Raw genomic sequence first — 27754 nt, forward strand, 5'->3', positions numbered from 1 at the left:
TTGAAGTCTTTTTGTTTTCAATAGTAATTGATGACTTTATTCAGACACTTGAACTGCTGCAAGAGGGACTCTGGTGTTACATGACTGCTAAATTGGTGCAGGGACCAGTACTAGTGTGACATTAAGTTATAATGATTTTACATACCTAATAATAATAATAATAATAATAATAATAATAATAATAATAATAATAATAATAATAATAATAATAATAACTAACAGAGAGGGTTTGGAATTGAACGGGTTACATCAGCTTCTTGTCTATGCGGATGACGTGAATATGTTAGGAGAAAATCCACAAACGATTAGGGAAAACGCGGAAATTCTAGTTGAAGCAAGTAAAGCGATAGGGTTGGAAGTAAATCCTGAAAAGACTAAGTATATGATTATGTCTCGTGACCAGAATATTGTACGAAATGGAACTATAAAAATTGGAGATTTATCCTTTGAAGAGGTGGAAAAATTCAAATATCTTGGAGCAACAGTAACAAATATAAATGACACTCGGGAGGAAATTAAACGCAGAATAAATATGGGAAATGCGTGTTATTATTCGGTTGAGAAGCTTTTGTCATCTAGTCTTCTGTCAAAAATCTGAAAGTTAGAATTTATAAAACAGTTATATTACCGGTTGTTCTGTATGGTTGTGAAACTTGGACTCTCACTTTGAGAGAGGAACAGAGATTAAGGGTGTTTGAGAATAAGGTTCTTAGGAAAATATTTGGGACTAAGAGGGATGAAGTTACAGGAGAATGGAGAAAGTTACACAACGCAGAGCTGCACGCATTGTATACTTCACCTGACATAATTAGGAACATAAAATCCAGACATTTGAGATGGGCAGGACATGTAGCACGTATGGGCGAATCCAGAAATGCATATAGAGTGTTAGTTGGGAGGCCAGAGGGAAAAAGACCTTTGGGGAGGCCAAGACGTAGATGGGAAGATAATATTAAAATGGATTTGAGGGAGGTAGGATATGATGGTAGAGATTGGATTAATCTTGCTCAGGATAGGGACCAATGGCGGGCTTATGTGAGGGCGGCAATGAACCTCCGGGTTCCTTAAAAGCCAGTAAGTAAGTATAATAATAATAATAATAATAATAATAATAATAATAATAATAATAATAATAATGGCTTTAATGTGACTGTTAAAGTGCAATAATGACGTGTGAAGTTTTGCATAAATGTTTTCTAAATTAAAAGGAAAACTTATTAGTATTATTCTTGTTTATGCGCTGTAGTGTTAAATAATTTTCGACTGCTTGTTACTGACATTTGGACAGCTGACGTAGGGACTGTACTGTTGAATACCGTAATAGTGTTGCCAAATTCGTGGCAGAACTTGTGCAAGACTTAGAGGAACTTTGTGTTGTGATTTTACATAAGAACTGACTGAAACTTGTAGATGTAGAGCTGCATTACTGATTAATAATAATAGAAGGAATATCGCACAATGTGCATGTTTCTTTCGTTCAGTTTTTGCAGAAGTTTGTTAGTGAGCTGTTTCTTTGTTTGCACCAAAATAGATGATATCGGTCACAGTTTAATCCACATAGTTTGCACTTGCACCTGTCTTCCGGGTCATGGTACTTCTCTGTCTGGCATATGCGATGGTGGAATCAATGTACCGTGAATCTAGTCATTGCGTGTCGTATAGAGCTGCATTACTGACTGTGTTTTTGTATAAATTTTTACAAATAGGAAAATTTAGAATCTCAGCACACTCATGCTTCTTGGGGTTTTGTTGTTTTGAATAATTTTTGAGTACCTGATACTGCACTTGGACAGCTGGAATAGAGACTCTACTGTTGAATATTTATGTCCAAATTCATGCCAGGACTTATGCAAGTGTCTAAGTAATTTTGCCTTTTGCTTTTACATAATAATTGACTTAAGGCTGTCTGGAAAGGTCCTATCTTACCAATGTTAAAAATACATGCCTACATATAATTTTCTTTTTCTGAGAGACTGTTAGGACCACAATCTTGGAAAAAGTATGAGTTGTATTATGTATTATCATGTACCTTTCTGATTACTTGAACACAGGGATTTTAAAAAAATATTGATTATTTCGAAAATTGAAAATTGTTTTTCAAAAAATGGAAATTTTTACATTTTTCAATGCTTGTAAGACCCTAACTTGTTTCAAATGTAAAAAAAGAAAAAATCCTCATTAAAATATGTTGGTGGAGTCAATAATTGTATCCTTTGATAGTTTGGAACCAATTCAGACAAATAGATTCTGAGAAAAGTAAAATTTTATATGAAAAATGTACAATTTACGGAAAACGGCTTGAAAGTTTGTCAATGCATTCCAGCAGCAAATTATGGGTTGTCAGCGTCTTCCTGAGCTTCATAATGCAGTTTTCTTTTTGCTGCTCTTGTATGTTGTGTTGCCCTTGATTGAATGTCCCTTACAGCTTTTGCTGAAGCTCTCAGTCTCTCCTTGTTTATAATAAGTAGAGATTATAATGTGGAAAGAAAAAAAAAACCCAACATTTTTGTCACCAACCTTTTGAAGACGTCACACCTAGCAATATTCCCAATATGTGTGTATCATATATCATTGTAAAGGGGAAATTCTGTAGATTATGATTAAAAAAAAACATTGAAGTCTTGAAGATTTTCATCTTTCTGAATCCCCTTAAAGTAGTGCACAGAGAGCTGCATTACCAACTGACTTGTTCCATAAATGTTTAGAATTTGGGGAATTAGAATTATAGAATTCCCATCTTTGAATGTTGTAGTTTCCAAATTCATAGCTAGATTTACTGCATTCTTGTGCTTATGATGTTCTTGTTATGAATAGTAATTGTCGACTTGATTGTGATACTTGGAGAAATGTTACATGGCTCTGGTTTGCATAATGATTGTAAAATTCTTGGTGGGACTTGCACAACTTGCAATATTTTAATTTTTTAGTTTTTAACTGTGTTTATAGTGATGCTTATAGGGCAGGAATGTCAGCTTAGGTGTTGGATCAAATTTTTGGAAATTTCTAATAAGGTTGATTGCACTCAATTGCATTCTTTAGGTGTTGTAGTGTTGAATAAAGATTGATTACATCATAGTTAGAGGTAGACAGCTGCAATAGGAATCATCTTCTTCTTCTTCTTCTTCTTCTTCTTCTTCTTCTTCAGTCCCTTATGCTGCTAAGCGTTGGGTTCGCCTCTCTCCGTCCATTTCATCCATTTTTCCCGGTCTCTACACATTCTCTTCATCTCTACCATTGTTTTTCCTTTCTGTTGGCCTATTCTTTCTATTGTATCCTCCCATTTAATCCTTGGTCTTCCTCTTCTCTTTCTTCCTTCCACTCTCATTTCCATCACCTGTTTAACCTTCCTTTCCTCTCCCGTACGATATACATGCCCAAACCATTTCAACTGCCTTTCATTAATCACCTCTGTTAATGCTTTTCTCATTTTACCTTCTTCTCTTATCCTGTCATTCCTTATCCTATCTCTTCTGGTCTTTCCTACAGCTCTTCTAAGATATTTCATTTTCACTGCTGTTAATTTACTTCGATGTTTATCTAAGAGTGGTAAGCTTTCGGTCAATAGGAATCTGTTGTTGAATAATCATTGTCAAACTTAACGCGGGACCTATGCAAGTCTGAGAGTACCTTTTTCTTGTGCTTTACATGAAAATAACAAAAATTATAGGAGGTAAAAGAATAATTTATAAATCGGAAAACTTAGAATTGTAGAAATTCCAGGCTTTTTGGTGTTTTGTTATTTTGAATTACAGTTGACGACTTGTTATGGACAGTTGTATATCTGCAGTAGGGACTGTGGTGTTGCATAATGGTTGCTAAATTGATGCAGGGACTAGTACAAGTGTGACAGTAATTGTTGCAATTATTTTACATACCTAATAATTGGCTTTAATGTGACTGTTGAAGTGCAGTCATGTCGTGAGAAGTGTTGTTAAATATTTTTAAAATTCATAGGAAGATGAATTAAATTGCAATGCTTGTTGTAGGGTTCAATAGATAGATGATATTTGACCCATACATTATACTGACACTTGGACAGCTGCAGTAGGGACTGTACTGTTGAATAATTAATGCCAAATTCATGGCAGGACTTATGGAAGGCTTAGAGGACTTTTGTGTTGTGATTTTACACAATGATTGACTTAAGGAACTATACATAGAGCTGCATTCTCTACTGTCTTGTTGCATAAATGTTTACAAATTGCTAAAATTTGGAATTGTAGCGCTGTCATAGTTTTTGGGGTGGTGTTGTTCAGATTAATGCATTACGACTTGATACCGATAATTGAACAGATGCAATAGAGATTCTAGTTTTTTATGTAATTTTTTTTTTAACACATGTCAGGTCTTATACCACTGTCAGAGTACTTCTTTTTTTCACAATTAATGACTTTACGCTGTTCCCAGTACTTACATAGCAGTAATGTTGAGTGAACTGTTGTATAAATATTTTCCAAATTCGTAGCAATATTTACTGTATTTCCAAGCTTGTTGTGGCCTTATTTTGAATAAAGTTGTCAACTTGATTCTGATACTTGGACAATTGCAATGGGATTATGATCTTGCATAATGTTTGCTAAATTATTGTTGGGCTTCATTGATCTGTTACAGAACTTTTGTTTAATGATTTTCAATATTAAGAGGGTTTACAGACATGGTTATAGCGCAATAATGATGACTGAACTGTTGGAAAATTATTTAGGAAATATATAACAAGATATATTACATTGCCATACATTTCTTAAGTGTTGTAGTGTTGAATAATGATGGACTACTTCATAGTGACAGCTTCAATAGAGTCTCTACTGTTGAATAATCGTTGCCAAACTAATGCCGGGCGTTATGCAAGTCTGGGAGCATGTTTTACATAATAATTGATATAAATTAGAAGACAGAGCTGCATTACCGACTGAGCTTTTACAGACAAATTTAGAATTGTAACACTTTCGTGCTTTTTGGGGCATTGTTGTTTTGAATAATATTTGGTGACATCATACAGATACTTGGTCAGTTGCAACAGGGGCCTTAGTTTTGCTTAGTCATTTTCTGAATTCGTGTACAGAAATAAAATTTTGTAAAAGTGCTTTTGATAAGTGGTTTTACATAATAGCCTAAATTACTATAGTCTGTTTCTTATAGGGCAGATTTGAGGGCTGAACTGCGGGATAAATATTTTCAAATTCGTAACTAGATTTTCTGCATTCCCAAGCTTGATTTGTTGTTGTTGTTTTGAAAAGTAATTGTTGATTTCATTCTGATACGTGGAGAGCTACAATTGGGCTGTTGTCTTGCTTAATGATTAGTAAATTCTTGATGGACTTGTACAATTGACAGAATTTTTTTTAAGTGTTTTACTCTTTATAATGATGATTGTAGGGCAGAAATGTTGACTCAGATTTTGGATAAAAATTTTCGATATTTATAACAAGATTTATTACATTCGCATGCATTCTCTAACTGCTGCAGTGTTGAATAATCATTGATTACTTCATAGTGAGCACTAGGCACTGCAATAGGTATCTATTGTTGAATAATGATTGCCAAATTTAACGGAAGATCTACGGAAATTTAGCAGTATTTTTGTCTTTTAGTTTCACACGATAATTGACTTCAATGACAAGCATAAAGCTGCATTCCCGACTAAGGTATTACAGAAACATTTAGACCTTCGAAAATGTATAATTGTAGCATTACCATCCTTTTTGAGGTGTTGTTGTTATGAATAATAGTTAACTTGATGGAGATACTAGGGTAGTGCAATAAAGATAGTAATGTTGCATAATAATTTTCAAAATATATGTCGAGACTTGCATAACTCTGAGAGTGGTCTTCTTTGCTAGTGCTTTCACATAGTGAATGACTTTACTGTGTTACTTATAGTGTAGTAAATTTGACTAAACTGTTAGATGAATATTTTGAAAGTTGGTAGGAAGGTTTACTACATTCGTTATAGACTTTGTTGTGTTATTGTTTTGAATAGTGGTTATCAAGTTCGTCCCGATTCTTGCACAGTTGCAGTAGGGTTCCGGTTTTGCATAATTTTTGGTAGACTGAAGTTGCGATTTGTACATCTCTGTCAATACTTTTGTATAAAGAATGTTGTGTATAATTTCGTCTACGTTGATGGATATAGGCAGTAATAACGTCTAAACTGTTGGATAAATATTTCCTTAATCCTTCGCAAGATTTATTATATTCACTGCTTCAGTGTGAGTTGTAGTATTGAATAATGTTTGAGTACTTGTTAGTGGCAATTGTACAGCTGGAATAGGGTCTGCACTGTTGAATAATTATTTTGATTTAATCCCGGCATTTATAGTAGTGTCAGAGTATGTTTTTCTTGTGCTTTAGTTGAAAATGAAGGAAAATTATAAGACATGGAACTGCATTACTCACAGAGCTTTAAAAGAAAAGTTTAGAAATTGGAAACTTAGAATATTGTAGCAATGCCATGTTTTTTGGGGTGTTGTGACCTTGAATAATTACAGTTGACTACTTGACATTGAGAGTTGGGAGTGTAGTTATCCATAATGATGTTGTAAATTGATTCCAGAACTTTTAGAATTGTGACAGTGACTTTTCTAGTGCTTGAACGTGCTAATTGCAGGGCCATGATGACGACTGAAGTTTTGAATAATTATTTTCAAAATTCATAGGAACAATTGTAGTACTGAAAACAACAATACCACAAGAAACTTGAGAATCTAATTGAGGACTTGATTGAGATAGGTGGGCAGCTAGAATAGGAATTGGGATCTTGAATGATTGATAATTTGATATTAGGATTTGTACAAATGTGACAGAACCGGTATCATACTGTTTTTTTTTTTTTTTTTTTTTTTTTTTTTGTGAAGGAATTTTAAAAGTCGTAGCAAAAAGTATTACATTCCAATACTTGCCTATGAGTTCTAGTTTTGAATAATGTTTGAGCAATTAATATTGTTACTTGGGTACATGGAATAAGGACTGTACTGTTGCAGAACTATTGGTAAACGTATTAAGTGTCTTTCACGTGTTAAAATTTATATTATTTTTTAACATGTTTCGGCCTACTAGTGGCCATCTTCAGAACTGGTTGTTGCTGGCGTTGGCGCCTTTTGTTTTGTTTCCTGTGGTGGTGTGTTTGTGTAGTGTAATGTGGAGTCAAGAGTGTGTGTATGTTTGTTCTGAAATTGAGTTGTGCATTGAGAATTTCTTTTGGATGTGTTTTTCTATGTTTGTATATTTCGAATTGTTCCAGCGTGTTTAGTTTCTGGCTGTTTGGTTGGAAGTGTAGAATTTCCATGTCTGTGTTGATGTCTGTGTGGGTGTGGTTAGCTTTTGTGATGCGTTCTGCATAAAATAAAATTTAACACGTGAAAGACACATAATAGGTTTTCCGAAGTGTTATAGTATTAAAAGTTGCGTAATCAGGATGTATAATTATTGGTATTTCCTGGTATTCTTGGAGTACCTTTGTCTTGTGCTTTACATGAAAGTTGGCAAGAAATTGCAATATGTAAAGGTTAATTACCGACCGATCTGTAAGAGAAATGTTGAGAAATAGGAAAAATTGGAATTGTAGATGATTTTTGGGGTTTTGTTGTCTTGTATACGTTGTTAAGATTGGATAGAGAGGGTTGGGCAGCTGCGGTAGGGGCTATAGGCTTGCAGAATGATTTCCTAAATTAATGTCAGGATTATAGATGTAATGTTACAGTGGTTTTCATGGTGGTTTTACATAGTAACTTTAATTTTGTAATTAGAATGCAGTAACTATTGGATAAATATTTTCCAAATTCATAGGGAAAATTGTTAGATTCTCATGGCTCGTGAGTTGTTGATTTTAATACTAATTGATGATTTGATTGTGAGAGCTGGAGGGCTGCAGTAGGGAGGCTGGTGTTGTATAATCTTTGCTAAATTGATGCTGGGGCTTGTACAACTGTGACAGTGCAATTTTTTTAAACAATTTACATTATAATTTAGTTTACCCTGATGGTTATGGGGCAGTAATGACGTCTCAACTGCTGCATAAATGTTTCCAATATTCATAGCAAGGTTTATTACGTAGCCATGCTTATTTATGAGTTAAAATTTTGAATAATATTTGAGTAATTTGTACTGACAATTGGACAGCTGGAATAGGGTGCGTTCTGTTGATATAATAGCAGGACTTACTGCAGTCTCAGACTACGTTTTTGTTGTGGCTTACATGAAAATGTAGGAAAATTATAAAACGTGGAATTCCATTTCTCAGAGAACTGTAAGAGAAAAGTTTAAAATTTGGAGAAATTAGAATTGGAGCAATGGAATGATTTTTGGGGTGTTATTATTTTGATTTATTGTTGACGACTTGTTATACAGAGTTAGACAGCTGCAGTAGGGATTGTAGATTTGAATAATTATTGCGAAATTAATGGGAGAACTTGTGCAATGCTTAGAGGACTTTGTGTTGTGATTTCACATAATAATTGACTGAAAATAGTACACATAGAGGTGCATTACCGACTGAGCTTTTTCATAAATATTTAGAAATTGGGAAATTTAGAATCATAGCACTGCCATATTACTTGGAGTGTTGTTGTTTGAATAATTTTTGAGTATATGATACTGCACTTATACAACTGGAATAGATACTCTACTGGTGAACAATTATGGGCAAATGCATGGCAGGAGTTGTGGAAGTCTCTGAGTAATTTAATCTTTTGCTTTTGCATCATAATTGACTTAAAGTAGCACAGAAGGAGCTGCATTACTGACTGAATTCTTGCACAAATGTTTAGAATTGGAATTATAGAATTCCCATTCTACTCGGAGTTCTGTTTTGAATAGTTGACGAATTAATTCCGATACTAGAATAGGGTTTCTAGTCTTGTAAAATGATTTGTAAATTCGTGTTAGGATTTATAGAACTGTGACAGTACTGTTGTTGATTCGTTTTACATACTTGGTCAGTTGCAATAGGGACTTTAGTTTTGCTCAGTGATTTTCTGAATTCGTGTATAGACATAATATAACTTTGTAAAAGTGCTTTTGATAAGTCGTTTTTCATAATACATTAGTTTAGTCTGTTTCTTATAGGGCAGTTTTGAGGGCTGAACTGCGGGATAAATATTTTCAAATTCGTAACTAGATTTTTTGAATTCCCATGCTTGTTGTGTTGTAGTTGTTTTGAAAAGTAATTGTCGACTTCATTCTTATACGTGGAGAGCTGCAAATTGGTCTGTTGTCTTGCTTAATGATTAGTCAATTCTTGATGGACTTGTACAATTGACAGTATTTTTTTAAGTGTTTTACTCTTTATAATGATGATTGTAGGGCAGAAACATTGACTGAGATGTTGGATAAAAATTTTTGATATTTATAACAAGTTTTATTACATTCGCATGCATTCTCTAACTGCTGCAGTGTTGAATAATCATTGATTACTTCATAGTCAGCACTAGGCACTGCAATAGTTATCTATTGTTGAATAATGATTGACAAATTTGACGGTAGGCCTACGGTAGTTTAATAGTAACTTTATGTTTTAGTTTTACATATTAATTGACCTAAATGACAAGCAGAAAGCTGCATTACCGACTGAGGTATTACAGAAATATTTAGACACTGGAAAATTTATATTGTAGCATTACCATGCTTTTTGGGGTGTTGTTGTTTTGAATAATAGATGACGTGATACACACACTACGGTAGTGCAATAAGGATTGTAGTGTTGCATAATAATTTTCAAAATGTATGTCGAGACCTGCATAACTCTGAGAATGTTCTTTTTCTAGTACTTTCATATCGTGAATGGCTTTACTTTGGTACTTACAGTGCAGTAAATGTGACTAAACTCTTTGATGAATATTTTGAAAGTTTGTAGGAAGGTTTACTACATTCTCCATGGTGTTTTTTTGTGTTGTTGTTTTGAATACTAATTGTCGAGTTTGTCCTAATTCTTGGACAGCTGCAGTAGGGTTCTGGTCTGCTAAAATATTTGGTAGATTCAAATTGGGACTTGTACATCTCTCACAGTACTTTTGTTTAAAGAATGTTGTGTATAATTTGGTCTACGTTGATGGATATAGGCAGTAATAAAGTCTAAACTGTTGGATAAATGTTTCCTTGACACTTGGCAAGATTTATTATATTCACTGCTTGATTGTGAGTTGTAGCGTTAATAATGTTTGAGTACTTGTTAGTGGCAATTGTACGGCAGGAATAGAGTCTGCCCTGTTGAATAATTATTATGATTTAATCCCAGGAGTTATAGTAGTGTCAGAGTATGTTTTTCTTTTGCTTTGGTTAACAATGAAGGAAAAGTATAGGACATGGAACTGCATTACTCACAGAGCTGTAAAAGATAAGTTTAGAAGTTGGAAACTTAGAATATTGTAGCAATACCATGTTTTTTGGTTGTTATGACTTAGAATAATTACAGTTGACTACTTGACATTGAGAGTTGGGAGTGTAGTTATGTATAACAATGTTGTAAATTGATTCCAGAACTTATATAATTTTCACAGTGACAGTAACTTTTCTAGTGTTTGAATTGCTAATTGCTGGGCCGTGATGACGACTGAAGTTTTGAATAAACATTTTAAAAATTCATAATAACAATTGTAGTATTGAAAACAACAAGTCCACAAGAAACTTGAGAATCTAATTGAGGAATTGATTGAGATAGGTGGGCAGCTAGAATATGAATTGGGATCTTGAATGATTGCTAATTTGATATTAGGATTTATACAAATGTGACAGTACTGGTATCATACTGTTTTTTTTTTCTTCTTTTTTAGTGAAGGAATGTACATTATAATTTGTTTTAGAGTGATGGTTATATGGCAGTAATTACGTCTGAATTGTTGGATAAATTTTTCCAAAAGTCGTAGCAAAAAGTATTACATTCCAATGCTTGCTTATGAGTTCGAGTTTTGAATAATGTTTGAGCAATTAATATTGTTACTTGGGTACATAGAATAAGGACTGTACTGTTGCAGAACTATTGGTAAACGTATTAAGTGTCTTTCACGTGTTAAATTTTATATTATTTTTTAACATGTTTCGGCCTACTATTGGCCATCTTCAGAACTGGTTGTTGTTGGTGTTGGCGCCTTTTGTTTTGTATCCTGTGGTGGTGTGTTTATGTAGTGTAATGTAGAGTCAAGAGTGTGTGTATGTTTGTTCTGAAATTGAGTTGTGTGTTGAGAATTTCTTTTGGATGTGTTTTTCTATGTTTGTATATTTCGTATTGTTCCAGTGTGTTTAGTTTCTGGCTGTTTGGTTGGATGTGTAGAATTTCCATGTCTGTGTTGATGTCTGTGTAGGTGTGGTTAGCATTTGTGATGTGTTCTTCATAATATAAAATTTAACACGTGAAAGACACATAATAGGTTTTCCTAAGTGATATAGTATTAAAAGTTGTGTAATCAGGATGTATAATTATTGGTATTTCCTGGTATTCTTGGAGTACCTATGTCTTGTGCTTTACATGAAAGTTGGCAAGAAATTGAAATACGTAGAGGTTACTTACCAACCGATCTGTAAGAGTAATGTTGAGAAGTTGGAAAAATTGGAATTGTAATAGCTGTACTGTGATGATTTTTGAGGTTTTGTTGTCTTGTATTAATTGTCAAAATTTGATAGAGAGGCTTGGGCAGCTGCGATAGGGGCTATAGGCTTGCAATTCGATTTTCCTAATTAATGTCAGGATTATAGCTGTAATGTTACAGTGGTTTTCATGGTGGTTTTACATAATAACTTTAATTTTGTAATTAGAGGGCAGTAACTATTGGATATATATTTTCCAAATTAATAGGGATAATTGCCTGATTCTCATGGTTCTTGAGTTGTTGATTTTAATACTAATTGATGACTTGATTGTGAGAGTTTGAGGGCTGCAATAGGGAGGCTGGTGTTGTATAATCATTGCTAAATTGATGCTGGGGTTTGTACAACTGTGATAGTGCATTTTTTTTAATCAATTTACATTATGATGGTTATAGGACAGCAATGACGTCTCAACTGTTGTGTAAATGTTTCCAATATTCATAGCTAGGTTTATTACGTTGCCATGCTTATTTATGAGTTGTAATTTTTAATAATATTGCAGTACTTTGTACTGCACTTGGACAACTGGAATAGATACTCTACTGTTGAAAAATAATGGCCAAATTCTTGGCAGGACTTGTGCAAGTCTCTGAGTAATATTTGGTTTGCTTTTATATCATAATTGACTTAAAGGATTACACAAGGAGCTGCATTACTGCCTGAATTCTTGCAAAAATATTTACAAAATGTGGGGGAATTGGAATTATAGAATTCCCATTCTACTTCGAATGTTGTTTTGAATAGTTGACGAATTGATCCTGATACTTGGACAGGTACAATAGGGATTGTAGTCTTGTATAATGATTTGTAAAATCGTGTTGATATTTATAGAACTCTGACAGTACTGTTGTTGATTGGTTTTATAGAATAAATGACTTTAGATTTTAGGTATATTAAGATGGAAGTAAGGACGTGTGGACTGTTTGAAAAATATTTCCCAAAATCATACCAAAATTTATTACATTCACATGCTCCTCGTGGTGTTGTTGCTTTGAATAATATTTGTCGACTTGATTGAGAAAATTGCACAGCAGCAATGAGGACTCTGGTGTTGCTTAACAATAGCTAAATTGGTGCCAAGGCTTATACAAGTGTGGCAGTAATTTCGTTTTGTGGTTTGGAATAATAATAGACTTTACAGCTGTTATATAGTTTTTGTGGTGCTGTTGTTTAGATTAATAGTTGGTGACCTCATACAGAACTCGGGCAGGTGCAATAAGGAGTCTAGTGTTGCATAATGATTTTGTAAATACATCCAAGGTTTCATACTACTGTGAGAATGTTTTTTTTTTTTTTTTTTTTTTTTTTTTGCGTAATAAATTATGACTGTGTCACATTTAGAGCAGTAATGGCGACTGATCTGTTGTAAAACTATTTTGGAAATTTGTAGCAATATTTGCTGTATATCCATGTTAGTTGTGGTCTTGTGGTGTTGAATGAATTTGTCGACTTCATTCTGATGCTTGGACTGCTGCAATAGGGTATGATTGCTAAATTCTTTGTGGAACTTATTATATTCTGACAGTAGTTTTCTATAGCGGTTTTAAATTTTGAATGGCTTAACAGTGATGGTTACAGTGGAGTAATGACGACTGAATTGTTGGAATAGTAATTTCCAAATACATCACAAGATTTATTACATTCCTATGCATTCCTTAAGTGTTGTAGTGACTGAGAGCTGGACAGCTTGAATAGTATCTCTGATGTCCAGTAATCATTGCCAAATTTATGCAGGGATTATGCAAGTCTCAGATTATGTTTGTCTTGTGCCTTTCTATAATGAATAATTTGACTTAAATTACAAGACAGAGCTGCATTACCGACTGAACTGTTGCAGAAATGTTTGCAATTGAAAAATTTAGAAGTATAGCACTCTAGTGGTTTTTGTGATGTTGTTGTTGTTTTGAAAAATATTTGGTGAAATCATACAGATACCGGTACTGTACTTGGGCAGTTGGCATACAAACTCTAGTCTTTCTTAGTGATTTTCTGAATTCATGTCTAGACCTATACCATTGTAAGGGTACTTTGGATAAGTGCTTTTACATAATAAATGATTTTTATCTCTTACTTATAGGGGTGAAATGCTGGATCAATATTTTCCAAATTCGTATCTAGATTTAGCCTATTGCATTGCCGTGCATGTTGTGATGATGCTATTGTTGCTGCTGCTGCTGCTGCTGTTGTTACTCCTGCTGCTGCAGTTGTTGTTGTTGCTGCTGCTCCTGTTGTTGCTATTGGTAGTGCTGCTGCTGCTGCTCGTGTTGTTCTTGTTGTTACTGCTATTGCTTTGAATAGCAATTGTCTACTTCATTCTAATAATAGGAGTGCTGCAATAGGACTCTGGTCTTGCACAATGATTGTTAAATGTTTGGTCGGACTTGCAGAACTCTGATGGTATTTTTGTTTAAAGGTTTTACTTTTAAAATGTCTTTATACTGATGATTATATGGCAGATATGTTGACTAAGCTGTTGGGTAAAAATTTTCGAAATTTATGACAAGATTGATTACATTCCCTACACTCAAGTGTTGCAGTGTTCAGTAACGATTGACTACTTCATATTGATACCTGGACAGTTGCAATAGAATATCTACTTTAGAAACGTATTATATATATATATATATATATATATATTTCACTTGTTAAATTTTATGTTATTTTGTTAACATGTTCGGCCTGCTATTGGCCATCATCTGAACTGGTAATTGCTGGTCTTGGCGCATTTTGTTTTGTTTCCTGTGGGGGTGTGTTTGTGTAATGTAATGTGGAGTCAAAGAGTGTGTGTGTTCTGAAATTGTGTTGTATGTTGAGAATTTCATTTGGATATGTTTTTGTGTGTTTGTATATTTCGTATTGTTGTAGTGTGTTTAGTTTCTGGTTTTTTGGCTGGATGTGTACAATTTCCATGTCTGTGTTGATGTCTCTGTATGTGTGGTTAGGGTTTGTGATGTGTTCTGCATATGTGTAAGTATTTTGTAATTTTGTTATGGCTGTGATGTGTTCTTTGTAACGTGTTTGAAATGATGTGCCTGTCTGTCCTATGTAGAAGTTGTTGGTGTTACATTTGAGTTTGTATATGCCTGTGCGATTGCATTTGTTTGTTTGTTTTGAATGTGTGTTGAGATGGTTTTGTAGATTATTAGGAAACAAAACAAAAGTCGCCAAGTCCAGCAACGACCAGTTCTGATGATGCCGATAGTGGGCCGAAACATGTTAATGAGATAACATAAAATTTAACACGTGAAAGATATATAATACGTTTCGCAAAGTGATATAGTGTTCAAAGTTGTGTAATGAAGATGAATAATGAATATCTACAGTCGACAGTTATAGAGGAGTTATGACGCCTCAGCTGTTGGGTAATTTGTTTGTAAATTCATTGAAAGATATATTGCAACTCTCTTGCTTGATAATGGGTTGTAGTATCGAATGTTTGACTACTTGATACAGACTCTTGGACAGCTAGAATAGGGTCTGTACTGTGCTGTAGAATGATAATTGCCTTTTCATGACAGGACTTATTGCAATTTCAGAGTATCTTTGTGTTGTACTTTACATGAGAATTAAGAAAAATGATAAGACATATATGTGAATTACTGACAGAGCTGCAACAGAAATATTTACAAATTGAAAAATTTGTAATTGTAGGACGTCCATGCTTGTTGAGGTGGTGTTGTTTTTGATTAATGATTGTAAACTTGATACCAATATTTGGACAGATGTAATAGGGATTGCAGTCTTGCACAATGATTTGATAAATTGATGCTATGTCTTATACAAGTGTGACAATGATTTGTTTAGTTGTTTTACATAAGAATTGACTTCAGCCTGATAGTTATAGGGCAGTAAGGAGGAGTGAAAATGTTACATTAATAATTTGCAGATTCATAACATCATTAATTATATTACCATACGCGTTGAGGTCTTTTTGTTTTTAACAGTCATTGATGTGATTTCATTCGAACATATGAACAGCAGCAATAGAGATTCTAGTATTGGAAATTATTTGTTTTAACACATGGCAGGTCTTATACCACTGTGAGAGTACTTCTTTTTACATAATTAATGACTTTCTGCTGTTATCGGTACTTATGCAGCAGTAATGATGTGTGAACTGTTGTATAAATATTTTCCATAATCGTAGCAATATTTACTGTATTTCCAAGCTTGTTGTGGCCTTATTTTGAATAAAGTTGTCATCTTGATTCTGATACTTGCATAATTGCAATGGGGATTGTGATGTTGCATAATGTTTGTTACATTATTGTTGGGCTTTATTGATATGTGACAGAAGTTTTGTTTAAAGATTTTAAATTTTAAAAAAGTTTACAGAGATGGTTACAGTGCAGTAATGACAACTGAACTGTTGGAGAATTATTTAGCAAATATATAACAAGATATATTAAATTGCCATACATTTCCTGAATGTTGTAGTGTTGAATAATGATGGACTACTTCATAGTGACAGCTTCATTAGAGTCTCTACTGTTGAGTAAACATTGCCAATTAATTCCGGGTATTATGCAAGTGTTAGAGAATGTTTGTCTTGTAGTTTTACATAATAATTGATATATGTAAATTAGAAGACATACAGTTGCATTACCGACTGAGCATTTGCAGAAATATTTAGAATTGTAGCATTTCGTGCTTTTTGGCACGTTGTTGTTTTGAATAATATTTGGTGAAATCATAGAGATACTTGGTCAGTTGCAATAGGGACTTAAGTTTTGCTGAGTGATTTTCTGAATTCATGTATAGCCATATATCTTTGTAAAAGTGCTTTTGATAAGTCGTTTTTCATAATAAATTACTTTAGTCCGTTTTTTATGGGGCAGTTTTGAGGGCTGAACTGCAGGATAAATATTTTCAAATTTGTAACTAGATTTTTTGTATTCCCATGCTTGTTGTTTTGTTGTTGTTTTGAAAAGTAATTGTCGATTTCATTTTCATTCTGATATGTGGAGAGCTGCAATTGGTCTGTTGTCTTGCTTAATAATTAGTAAATTCTTAATGGGCTTGTACAATTGACAGTATTTTTTTAAGAGTTTTACTCTTTATATTGATGATTATAGGGCAGAAATGTTGACTGAGATGTTGGATAAAAATGTTCGATATTTATAACAAGTTTTATTACATTCGCATGCATTCTCTAACTGCTGCAGTGTTGAATAATCATTGATTACTTCATAGTGAGCACTAGGCACTGCAATAGGTATCTATTGATGAATAATGATTCACAAATTTGACAGTAGACCTAAGGAAGTTTAATAGTATCTTTGTCTTGTAGTTTTACATAATAATTGACTTAAATGATAAGCAGAAAGCTGCATTACCGACTGAGGCATTACAGAAATATTTAGACACTTGAAAATTTATATTGTAGCATTTCCAAGCGTTTTGGGGTGTTGTTGTTTTGAATAATAGTTGACATGATGCACATACTAGGGTGGTGCAATATGGATTGTACTGTTGCATAATAATTTTCAAAATATGTCGAGAATTGCATAACTCAGAGAGTGGTCTTTTTCTAGTGCTTTCACATAGTGCATGACTCTCACTTTGAGAGAGGAACAGAGATTAAGAGTGTTTGAGAATAAGGTTCTTAGGAAAATATTTGGGGCTAAGAGGCATGAAGTTACAGGAGAATGGAGAAAGTTACACAATGCAGAGCTGCACGCATTGTATTCTTCACCTGACATAATTAGGAACATTAAATCCAGACGTTTGAGATGGGCAGGGCATGTAGCACATATGGGCGAATCCAGAAATGCATATAGAGTGTTAGTTGGGAGGCCGGACGGAAAAAGAACTTTGGGGAGGCCGAGATGTAGATGGGAAGATAATATTAAAATGGATTTGAGGGAGGTGGGATATGATGGCAGAGACTGGATTAATCTTGCTCAGGATAGGGACCAATGGCGGGCTTATGTGAGGGCGGGAATGAACCTCCGGGTTCCTTAAAAGCCAGTAAGTAAGTAGGTAGGTTATATGGCAGTAATAACGTTTGAATTCTTGAATAAATTTTTCCAAAATTCGTTGCAAGAATTAGTACATTTCAATGCTTGCCTATGAGTTCTAGTTTTGAAGAATGTTTGAGCAATTAATATTGATATTTGGGTACATTGAATAGAAACTGTTCTATTGCACAATTAATGGTAAACCTATTAAGTGTCTTTCACGTGTTAAATTTTATATTATCTTTTTAACATGTTTCGGCCTACTATTGGCCATGTTCAAAAGTGGTTGTTGCTGGTGTTGGCGTCTTTTGTTCTGTTTCCTGTGGCTGTGTGTGTGTGTGTGTAGTGTAATGTGGAGTCAAAGAGTGTGTGTATTCTGAAATTGAAATGTGTGTTGAAATTTTTTTTGGATGTGTTTCTTTGTGTTTGTATACTTCGTATTGTTCCAGTGTGTTTAGTTTCTGGCTGTTTGGTTGAGTGTGTAGAATTTCCATGTCTGTGTTTATGTCTCTGTATCTGTGGTTAGCATATGTGATGTGTTCGGCATAATATAAAATTTAACACGTGAACGACACATAATAGGTTTTCCGAAGTGATATAGTATTAAAAGTTGCGTAATCAGGATGTATAATTATTGGTATTTCCTGGTAGTCTCGGAGTACCTTAGTATTGCACTTTACACGAAAGTTGGCAAGAAATTGAAATACATAGAGGTTAATTACCGACCGATCTATAGGAGAAATGTTGAGAAATAGGAAAAATTAGAATTAGATGATTTTTGGGGTTTTGTTATTTTGAATAAATTGTTAAGATTTGATAGAGAGGCTTGGGCAGCTGCGATAGGGGCTATAGGCTTGCAGAATGATTTTCTAAGTTATTGTAATGTTACAGTGGTTTTCATAGTGGTTTTACATAATAACTTTAGTTTTGTAATTAGAGGGCAGTAACTATTGGATAAATATTTTCCAAATTGATAGGAAAAATTGTTAGATTCTCATAGTTCTTGAGTTGTTGATTTTAATAGTAATTGATGACTTGATTGTGAGAGCTGGAGGGTTGCAATAGGAAGGCTGGTGTTGTGTAGTCATTGCTAAATTGATGCTGGGTCTTATACAACTGTGACAGTGCAATCTTTTTAAAGAATTTACATCATAATTTAGTTTACCCTGATGGTTATAGGGCAGTAATGATGTCTCAACTGTTGGATAAATGTTTCCAATATTCATAACAAGGTTTGTTACATTGCCGTGCTTATTTATGAGTTGTAATTTTGAATAATATTTGAGTAATTTGTAGTGACAATTGGACAGCTGGAATAGGGTGTGTTCTGTTGATATAATAGCAGGACTTATTGCAGTCTGAGACTACGTTTTTCTTGTGGCTTACATGACAATGGAGGAAAATTAAAAAACGTGGAACTCCATTTCTCAGAGAACTGTAAGATAAAAGTTTACAATTTGGAGAAATTAGAATTGTAGCAATGGAATGATTTTTGGGATGTTGTTATTTTGAATTATTGTGACGACTTGTTATAGAGAGTTAGACAGCTGCAGTAGGGATTGTAGTTTTGAATAATTATGGCGAAATTAATGGCAGAACTTATGCAAGGTGTGGAGGACCTTTGTGTTGTGATGTTACATAATAATTGACTGAAAATAGTACACATAGAGGTGCATTACCAACTGAGCTTTTTCATAAATATTTAGAAATTGGGAAATTTAGCATCATAGCACTCCCATATTACTTGGGAGTGCTGTTGTTTGAATAATTTTTGAGTACATGATACTGCACTTAGACAACTGGAATAGATACTCTACTGTTGAACAACTATGGCCAAATGCATGGCAGGAGTTGTGCAAGTCTCTGAGTAATTTATTATTTTGCTTTTACATCTTAATTGACTTAAAGTAGCACAGAAGTATCTGCATTAGTGACTGAATTCTTGCACAAATGTTTACAATTTGGGGGAATTGGAATTATGGAATTCCTACGCTCCTTGGTGTGATGTTTTGAATAGCTGACTAATTAATTCCGATACTAGAATAGGGATTGTAGTCTTGTAAAATAATTTGTAAATTCGTGTTGGAATTTATAGAATTCTGGCAGTTCTGTTGTTGATTGGTTTTACATTATAAATGACTTTAGGTTTAGGTACATTAATATGGCAGTATGGACGTGTAAACTGATTGAAAAATATTTCTGAAAATCATAGGAAAATTTATTACATTCACATGCTTGTGGTGGTGGTGGTGGTGGTGGTGGTGGTGGTGGTGGTGGTGGTGGTGGTGGTGGTGGTGGTGGTGGTGGTGGTGGTGGTGGCGGCGGCGGCGGCGGCGGCGGTGGTGGTGGTGGTGGTGGTGGTGGTGGTGGCGGCGGCGGTGGTGGTGGTGGCGGTGGTGTAGTTGTTTTGAATATTATTTGTCGACTTGATTGGGAAAATTGGACAGCAGCAATAGGGACTCTGGTGTTGTTTGACAATAGGTAAATTGGTGGCAGGGTTTGTAGAAGTGTGGCAGGAGTTTTGTTTTGTGGTTTGGAATAATAATAGAGCTTACAGCTGTTATAGTTATAGAGAAATTATGAGGACTTGATTGTAGGATAGTTATTTTCCGACTTTATTGCAAGGTTTATTATATTGCCATGCTTGTTTATGTGTTACCGTGTTGAATAATGTTTGAGAATATTATACTGACACTTGAGTAGCTTCAATACAGAGTGTAGTGTTCTAGAGTGATTGGATAATTCATGGCAGGTGTTACGGAAGTTAAGAGTACTTTTGTTTTGTGGTTTCACAACATAATAATTGAGTTAATATTCTGGTCATAGAGCTGCAATAGCGACTGGGCTCTTCCATTGGTCTGAAGAAATTGGAAAAAGATAACTTACTGTGCTTTTTGTGGTGTTGTTTTAAATAATTGTTGAAGGCTGCATTGTGATACTTGGACAAGTGCAATAGGGATTGCAGTCTGGAATTATGATTGCTTGAATAGTGTTAGCACTTGTATAGCTGAGTCAGAGCCAATGTTGTTTTTTGGCTTTACATAATAAATGAATTTAGACTTTGACTTATACAGCAGTAATGATGGGTGAACAGTTTGATAAATATATTGCATATTCATAGCAACATTTATTACATTGCCATGGTTCTCGTGGTCTTTTGGGGTGTTTTGAATATTTGTTGAAGACTTGATTGTAATACTTGGACAGCAGAAATAAGGTCTGTGGTGTTCCTTAATGATTGCTAAATTCGTGCTGTGGTATGTGCAGTTGTATAAACTGTGACAGTAGTTTTGTTTATTGCTTTTCGTTAAAAAATTGACTTTACAGTTATGATTATGGAGGAGTTGTGGTGATTGAAGTGTAGGTTAAATAATTTCGAATTTAATATGAAGGTTTATCACATTATCGTACATGTTTAAATGTTGTAGTGTTCAATATTGTTTGAGGACTTGACACTGACACTTGGATAGCTGGAGCAGAGTTTCTACAGTTGCATAACGATTGCTAGATTCGTGGGTGACTTAAAGAACAGTGTCAGTATTTGACTTTATTCTTTTAGCTTCAAAGTTAATATCAGACCAATACTCCTAAGGACCGAGGGTTCTCATAATTGTTTACAAATTTTTATTTAGAATTTGAGCACTCATGTGCTTCTTCTGGTCTCGTTGTTTTGAATATAAACTGACGACTCAATACAATTGTACAGCTGTTGGAGGGTTTCTGATGGTTCATCATGATTTTTAAATTCTCGCCTGGGTTTACACAATTGTGAGAAAATTTGTTTCTGCATTTTTTTTTTCTTTTGCATAAAAATTTACTTTACACTAATATCCAAAGGCAGTAATAGCAACCGAAGTCTTGGGTCTTATTTTCCAATCTCACACTGAGATTTATGAAATTTCCATGTTTCCTATCCTCTGATTGTTTTGGAAAGTAATTGACTGTTTATCATACTGATGACGGACAGATGTAGTAGGGATTCTAGAGATGCATAATGATTGCTAAATTCATGGAAAGACTTGTGCAACAGTGTCAGTATTTTGGCTTGTGCTAGTCTAGTACCTACAGAATTTTTGTTGTTATTATTTTCTAAAGGTTAATAAAACGTCTGTCTGTCTGTCTGTCTATTTATCTGTGTGTCTATTTTACAGATCAATAGACTTTACATTAATAATTGAATGCAGTAATAGAAACATAACTGTTGGATTTGTATTTAGCAAATTCATACCAAAATTTATTAGATTCCCATTCTTCTTGTGGTGTTGTTCTGAATAATAATTGACGATTTCTTTGTGATGCTTTGGTAGCTGCAATGGGGTCTCTGGGCTTACATAATGACTGCTAAGTGATTCTGGGAGTTATAGATGTCTGAGAGTATTTTTTTTAATGACTTTACAATATAAATGTCTTTCAGCTGAGGGTTATAAGGGAGTGATGACGTCTGAACTGTTGGATAAATATTTTGGAAATTCTTAGGAAGATTAATGACATTGCAGTGCTTGTTGTAGTTACAATAGGTGGATGGATGGATGGATGGATGTATAATGTTTGACTACTTCATACTGCCACTTGGACAGATGGAGTAGAGACTCTACTGTTTCATAATTTCTGCCAAATTGATGGCAGGACTGCAAGGCTTAAAAGAGGACATTTTTGTTGTGATGTAAACATTGAGTTGTATTACCGACTAAGTTGTAAAAATTTGAAATAATTAAAAAAATTGGAATTGTAGCACTGCCATAGTTTTTGTGGTGGTATTGTTTACATTATATAGTTGATGACTTCATACAGAACTTGGACAGCTGCAAAAGGGACCCTAGTGTTGCATAATGATTTTGTAAATACATGTGAGGTTTTATACTACTGTGTGAATGTTTTTTTTTCTTTTTTTTTTTGCATAATAAATTAATTGAGCCTGTCCGATTTAGAGCAGTATGGCGACTGAACTTTGTAAAAATATTTTGGAAATTCGTAGCAATATTTCCTGTATATCCATGTTAGTTGAGGTCTTGTGGTGTTAAATGAAATTGTCGACTTCCTTCTGATACTTGGACTGCTGCAATAGGGTCTGATGTTCCATATTGATTGCTAAATTCTTTGTGGAACTTACTGTATTCTGACGATAGTTTTCTATAGCGGTTTTAAAAGGCTTAACAGTGATGGTTATAGTGGAGTAATGACGACTAAATTGTTGCAATAGTAATTTCCAAATATATTACAAGATCTATTGCATTCCTGTCGATTCCTTAAGTTTTGTAGTGACAGAGAGCTGGGTAGCTTGAATAGTGTCTCCGTGTCGAGTAATCATTGCGAAATTCGTGCAGGGTCTTATGAAAGTGTGAGAGTATACATATACATAAAATTTATCACGTGAAATATATATAATACGTTTTCGAAGGTGATATAGTGTTAAAGGTTGTGTAATCAAGATGTATATTTGTCTTGTACTTTTCTATAATAATTGACTATAATTACAAGACAGAGCTGCATTATGGACTGAGCTGTTGCAGAAATATTTGCAAATGGAAAATTTAGAATTGCAGCAGTCTCGTGGTTTTTGGGTTGTTGTTTTGAATAATATTTGGTGAAATTATACAGATACTGTACTTGGACAGTTGGCATACTGATTCTAGTCTTGCTTAGTGATTTTGTGAATTCATGCCTAGACCTATACTATTGTAAGGGTGCTTTTGATAAGTGCTTTTACATAATAAATGACTTTGATCTGTTACTTATAGGGCTGAAATGCAGGATAAAAATTTTCCAAATTCGTAGCTATATTTACTGCATTGCCATGCTTGTTGTGTTGTTGTTGTTATCATTGCTGCTGCTGCTGCTGTTATTGGTGCCGCTGCTGCGAATAGCAATTGTCTACTTCATTCTGATAATAATTGGAGTGCTGAAATAGCACTCTGGTCTTGCATAATGGTTGCTAAATTTTTGATCGAACTAACACAACTCTGATGGCATTTTTGTTTCACAGTTTTACTTTTGAAATGTCTTTATAGTGATTGTTATATGGCAGATATGTCGACTAAGCTGTTGGATAAAAATTTTGGATAACTATAACAAGATTGTTTATATTCCCTGCATTCAAGTATTGTAGTGTTCAATAATGATTGACTACTTCATATTGGTACCTGGACAGTTCCAATAGAATATCTACTTTGGAAAACGTATTATATATCTTTTATGTGTTAAATTTTATGTTACATTGTTAACATGTTTCGGCCTCCTATCAGCCATCATCAAAACTGGTCGTTGCTGGTCTTTGTGCCTTTTGTTTTGTTTCCTGTGTGGGTGTGTGTTTGTGTAGTGTAATGTGGAGTCAAAGAGTGTGTATGTTCTGAAATTGAGTTGTGTGTTGAGAATTTCATTTCGATATGTTTTGTGTATATTTCGGATTTTTGTAGTGTGTTTAGTTTCTGGTTTTTTGGCTGGATGTGTAGAATTTCTATGTCTGTGTTGATATCTCTGTATGTGTGGTTAGGGTTTGTGATGTGTTCTGCATCTGTGGAAGTGTTTTGTAATTTTGTTATAGCTTTGATGTGTTCTTTGTAACGTGTTTGAAATGATATGCCTGTCTGTTCTATGTAGAAGTTGTTGGAGGTGTTACATTTGAGTTTGTATACGCCTGCGTGGTTATATTTGTTTGTTTGTGTTGTATGTGTGTTCAGATGTTTTTGTAGAGTATTAGGAAACAAAACAAAAGGTGCCAAGACCAGCAACGACCAGTTCTGATGATGGCTGACAGCAGGCCGAAACATGTTAACAAGGCAACATAAAATTTAAGACGTGAATGATAGATATAATATGCTTTGCAAAGTGATATAGTGTTAAAAGTTGTGTAATCAAGATGTATAATGAATATCTACAGTCGAAAAATCATTGTCAATTTGATGGCAGACGTATGGAGATCTCAGAGTGCTTTTGTCTGATGCTTTCACATTATAATTGACTTAAATTGCAAGCATAGAGCTGCATTACAGATTGATATATTGTAGAAATTTTTACAGAGAAAATTTATAATTGTAACCCTGCCATGCATTATGGGTTATTGTTATTTTGAATAATAGTTAGGAACTTGATACAGATACTTGGGCTGCTGGCAAAGGGATTGTAGTGTTGCATGAGGATTTTCTAAATTCATGCCAGGACTTGTACAACTTTGAGATTGGTCTTTCTTTTTGTTAGTGGTTTGACATTGGTAGTGAATAACTTTACTCTGTTATAGAACAATGAAGGTGACTGAAGTGTTGGGTGAATATTTTCCAAATTCGTAGCAAGATTTAGGGGAGAGTCGGGTAGTATCGGACATCGGGTAATATCTGACAGTGAGTTTCTTTCATCTACCACACGATGATAGTACCTGATTGACATGGTTACGTTTCTGTGATGTCGCATAGAGAAACGTAGCCATGTCATTCAGGTACTACCATATGGTGGTAGATGAAAGAAACGCACTGTCCGATAGTACCCGACTCTCCCCTACTGTATTCCAATGCGTTTTGTTGTGTCGTTGTTTTGAAGAGTAATTGTCGAGTTGATCCTAATTCTGGACAGCTGCAATAGCGCTCAGGTCTTGCATAATTATTGCTAGATTCAAGTTGGGACTTGTACATCTCTCACAATACTTTTGTTTGAAGAATTTACCATTATAATTTGGTTTACACTGGTGGTTATGTGGCGGTAATGATTTGTCAACTGTTGGACATAAGTTTTGACAATTAATAGGAAGAATTATAATATTCCTGTGCTTGTTTGTGAGATGTAGTGTTGTATAATGTTTGAGTAATCGATACTGACACTTGGAGAGCTGGAATAGTGATGCTGTGAATAACTTTGTCTCCCGCTTTACATGAAAATTGACAAAAATTAAAGGACATAGAGCTTAATTACAGAGTGAAATGTAAGAGAAATGTTGACAAATTGGAAAAATTTGAATTGAAGCACTAAGATGATTTTGGGGGTTTTGTTGCTTTGAATAAACTGTGAAGAGTTGATGGAGAGGTTTGAACAGCTTAAATAGGGGCTGTAGCATTGCATAATGATTTTCTTAATAGATGTAAGATCTTAACCTATACATCCTGCATGAATTTAACTTGATAATTAGAGGACAGTATTACAGGATAAATGTGATAGCAAAATGTAGCTATATTGCCATGATTCTTTCTGGTGTTGCATAATGATTGGTAAATTGATGCTGGGACTTGTAGAACTTTGACAGTTTTTTTTTTTTTTTTAAACGATTACATTACAGATTGGTTTACACTGATGGTTATAGGGCAGATATGACGTCTCAGTTGTTGAATAATTTCTTCGTAACTTCATTGACAAGACTTGTTGCAGTTTCAGAGTTTCTTTGTATGTTTGTGTTGCGCTTTATATGAGAATGAACAAAACTGAGAAGATGTATATGCGAATTGCCGACAGAGCTATAACGGAAATGTTTAGAAATTGGTAAATTTGGAATTGTAGGACGTCCATGCTTGTTAAGGTGGTGTTGTTTTGAACAATGCTTGAAAACTTGATACCGATATTTGGACAGATGCAATAGGGATTGCAGTCTTGCATAATGATTTGCTAAAATGATGCTATGTCTTATACAAGTGTGACAATGATTTGTTTAGTTGTTTTACATAAGAATTGACTTCAGCCTGATAGTCATTGGGCAGTAAGGAGGAGTGAAAATGTTACATAAATAATTTGCAGATTCATAACATCATTAATTATATTACAATATGCGTTGAGGTCTTTTTGTTTTTAACAGTCATTGATGATTTCAGTCGAACATATGAACAGTAGCAATAGAGATTCTAGTATTGGAAATTATTTGTTTCAACACATGTCAGGTCTTATACCATTGTGAGAGTACTTCTTTTTACATTATTAATGACTTTATGCTGTTGTCGGTGCTTACGTAGCAGTAATGACGAGTGAACTGTTGTATAAATAAAAAAAAAAATATTCAAATCAACTTTACAGGGAGTTATACCTGAAATCTTGATTTGCGCAATATTTTCCATATTCGTAGCAATATTTACTGTATTTCCATGGTTGTTGTGGCCTTATTTTGAATAAAGTTGTCAACTTTATTCTGATACTTGCGTAATTGAATTGGGATTGTGATGTTGCATAATGTTTGTTACATTATTGTTGGGCTTTATTGATATGTGACAGAAGTTTTGTTTAATTGTTTTAAATTTTAAAAAGGTTTACAGAGTTGGTTGTAGTGCAGTAATGACGACTGAACTGTTGGAGTATTATTTAGGAAATATATAACAAGATATATTAAATTGCCATACATTTCCTAAATGTTGTAGTGTTGAATAATGATGGACTACTTCATAGTGACAGCTTCATTAGAGTCTCTACTGTTGAATAATCATTTCCAAATGAATGCTGGGCATTATGCAAGTCTTAGAGTATGTTTGTCTTAAAGTTTTACATAATAAATGGTATATGTAAATTAGAAGACATGTTTTTTTTTGGGGTGTTGTGACTTTGAATAATTACAGTTGACTACTTGACATTGAGAATTGGGAGTGTAGTTATGCATAATGATATTGTAAATTGATTCCAGAACTTACAGAATTGTGACAGCGACAGTGACTTTTCTAGTGCTTGAAGGTGCTAATTGCCGGGCCGTGATGACGATTGAAGTTTCGAATAAATATTTTTAAAATTCGTAGGAAGCATTGTTAGTATTGAAAACAACAAGACCACAAGAAACTTGAGAATCTCATTGAGGACTTGATTGAGATAGATGGATATGTGGAATAGGAATTGGGATCTTGAATGATTGCTAATTTGATGTTAGGATTTGTACAAATGTGACATTATCACATTGTTTTTTTTATGAATGTACACTATAATTTGTTTTAGAGTGATGGTTATATGGCAGTAATTACTTCTGAATTGTTGGATAAATTTCTCCAAAATTCCTAGCAAGAAGTATTACATTCCAATGCTTGCTTATGAGTTCTAGTTTTGAATAATGTTTGAGCAATTAATATTGTTGCTTGGGTACATGGAATAGGGACTGTACTGTTGCAGAATTATTGGTAAACGTATTAAGTGTCTTTCACGTGTTAAATTTTATATTATTTTTAAACATGTTTTGGCCTACTATTGGCCCTCTTCAGAACTGGTTGTTGCTGGTTTTGGCGCCTTTTGTTTGGTTTCCTGTGGTGGTGTGTTTGTAATGTGGAGTCAAG

The sequence above is a fragment of the Periplaneta americana genome, chromosome 6, assembly GCF_040183065.1.
Source record: "Periplaneta americana isolate PAMFEO1 chromosome 6, P.americana_PAMFEO1_priV1, whole genome shotgun sequence".
Classification (NCBI taxonomy): Eukaryota; Metazoa; Arthropoda; class Insecta; order Blattodea; family Blattidae; genus Periplaneta; species Periplaneta americana.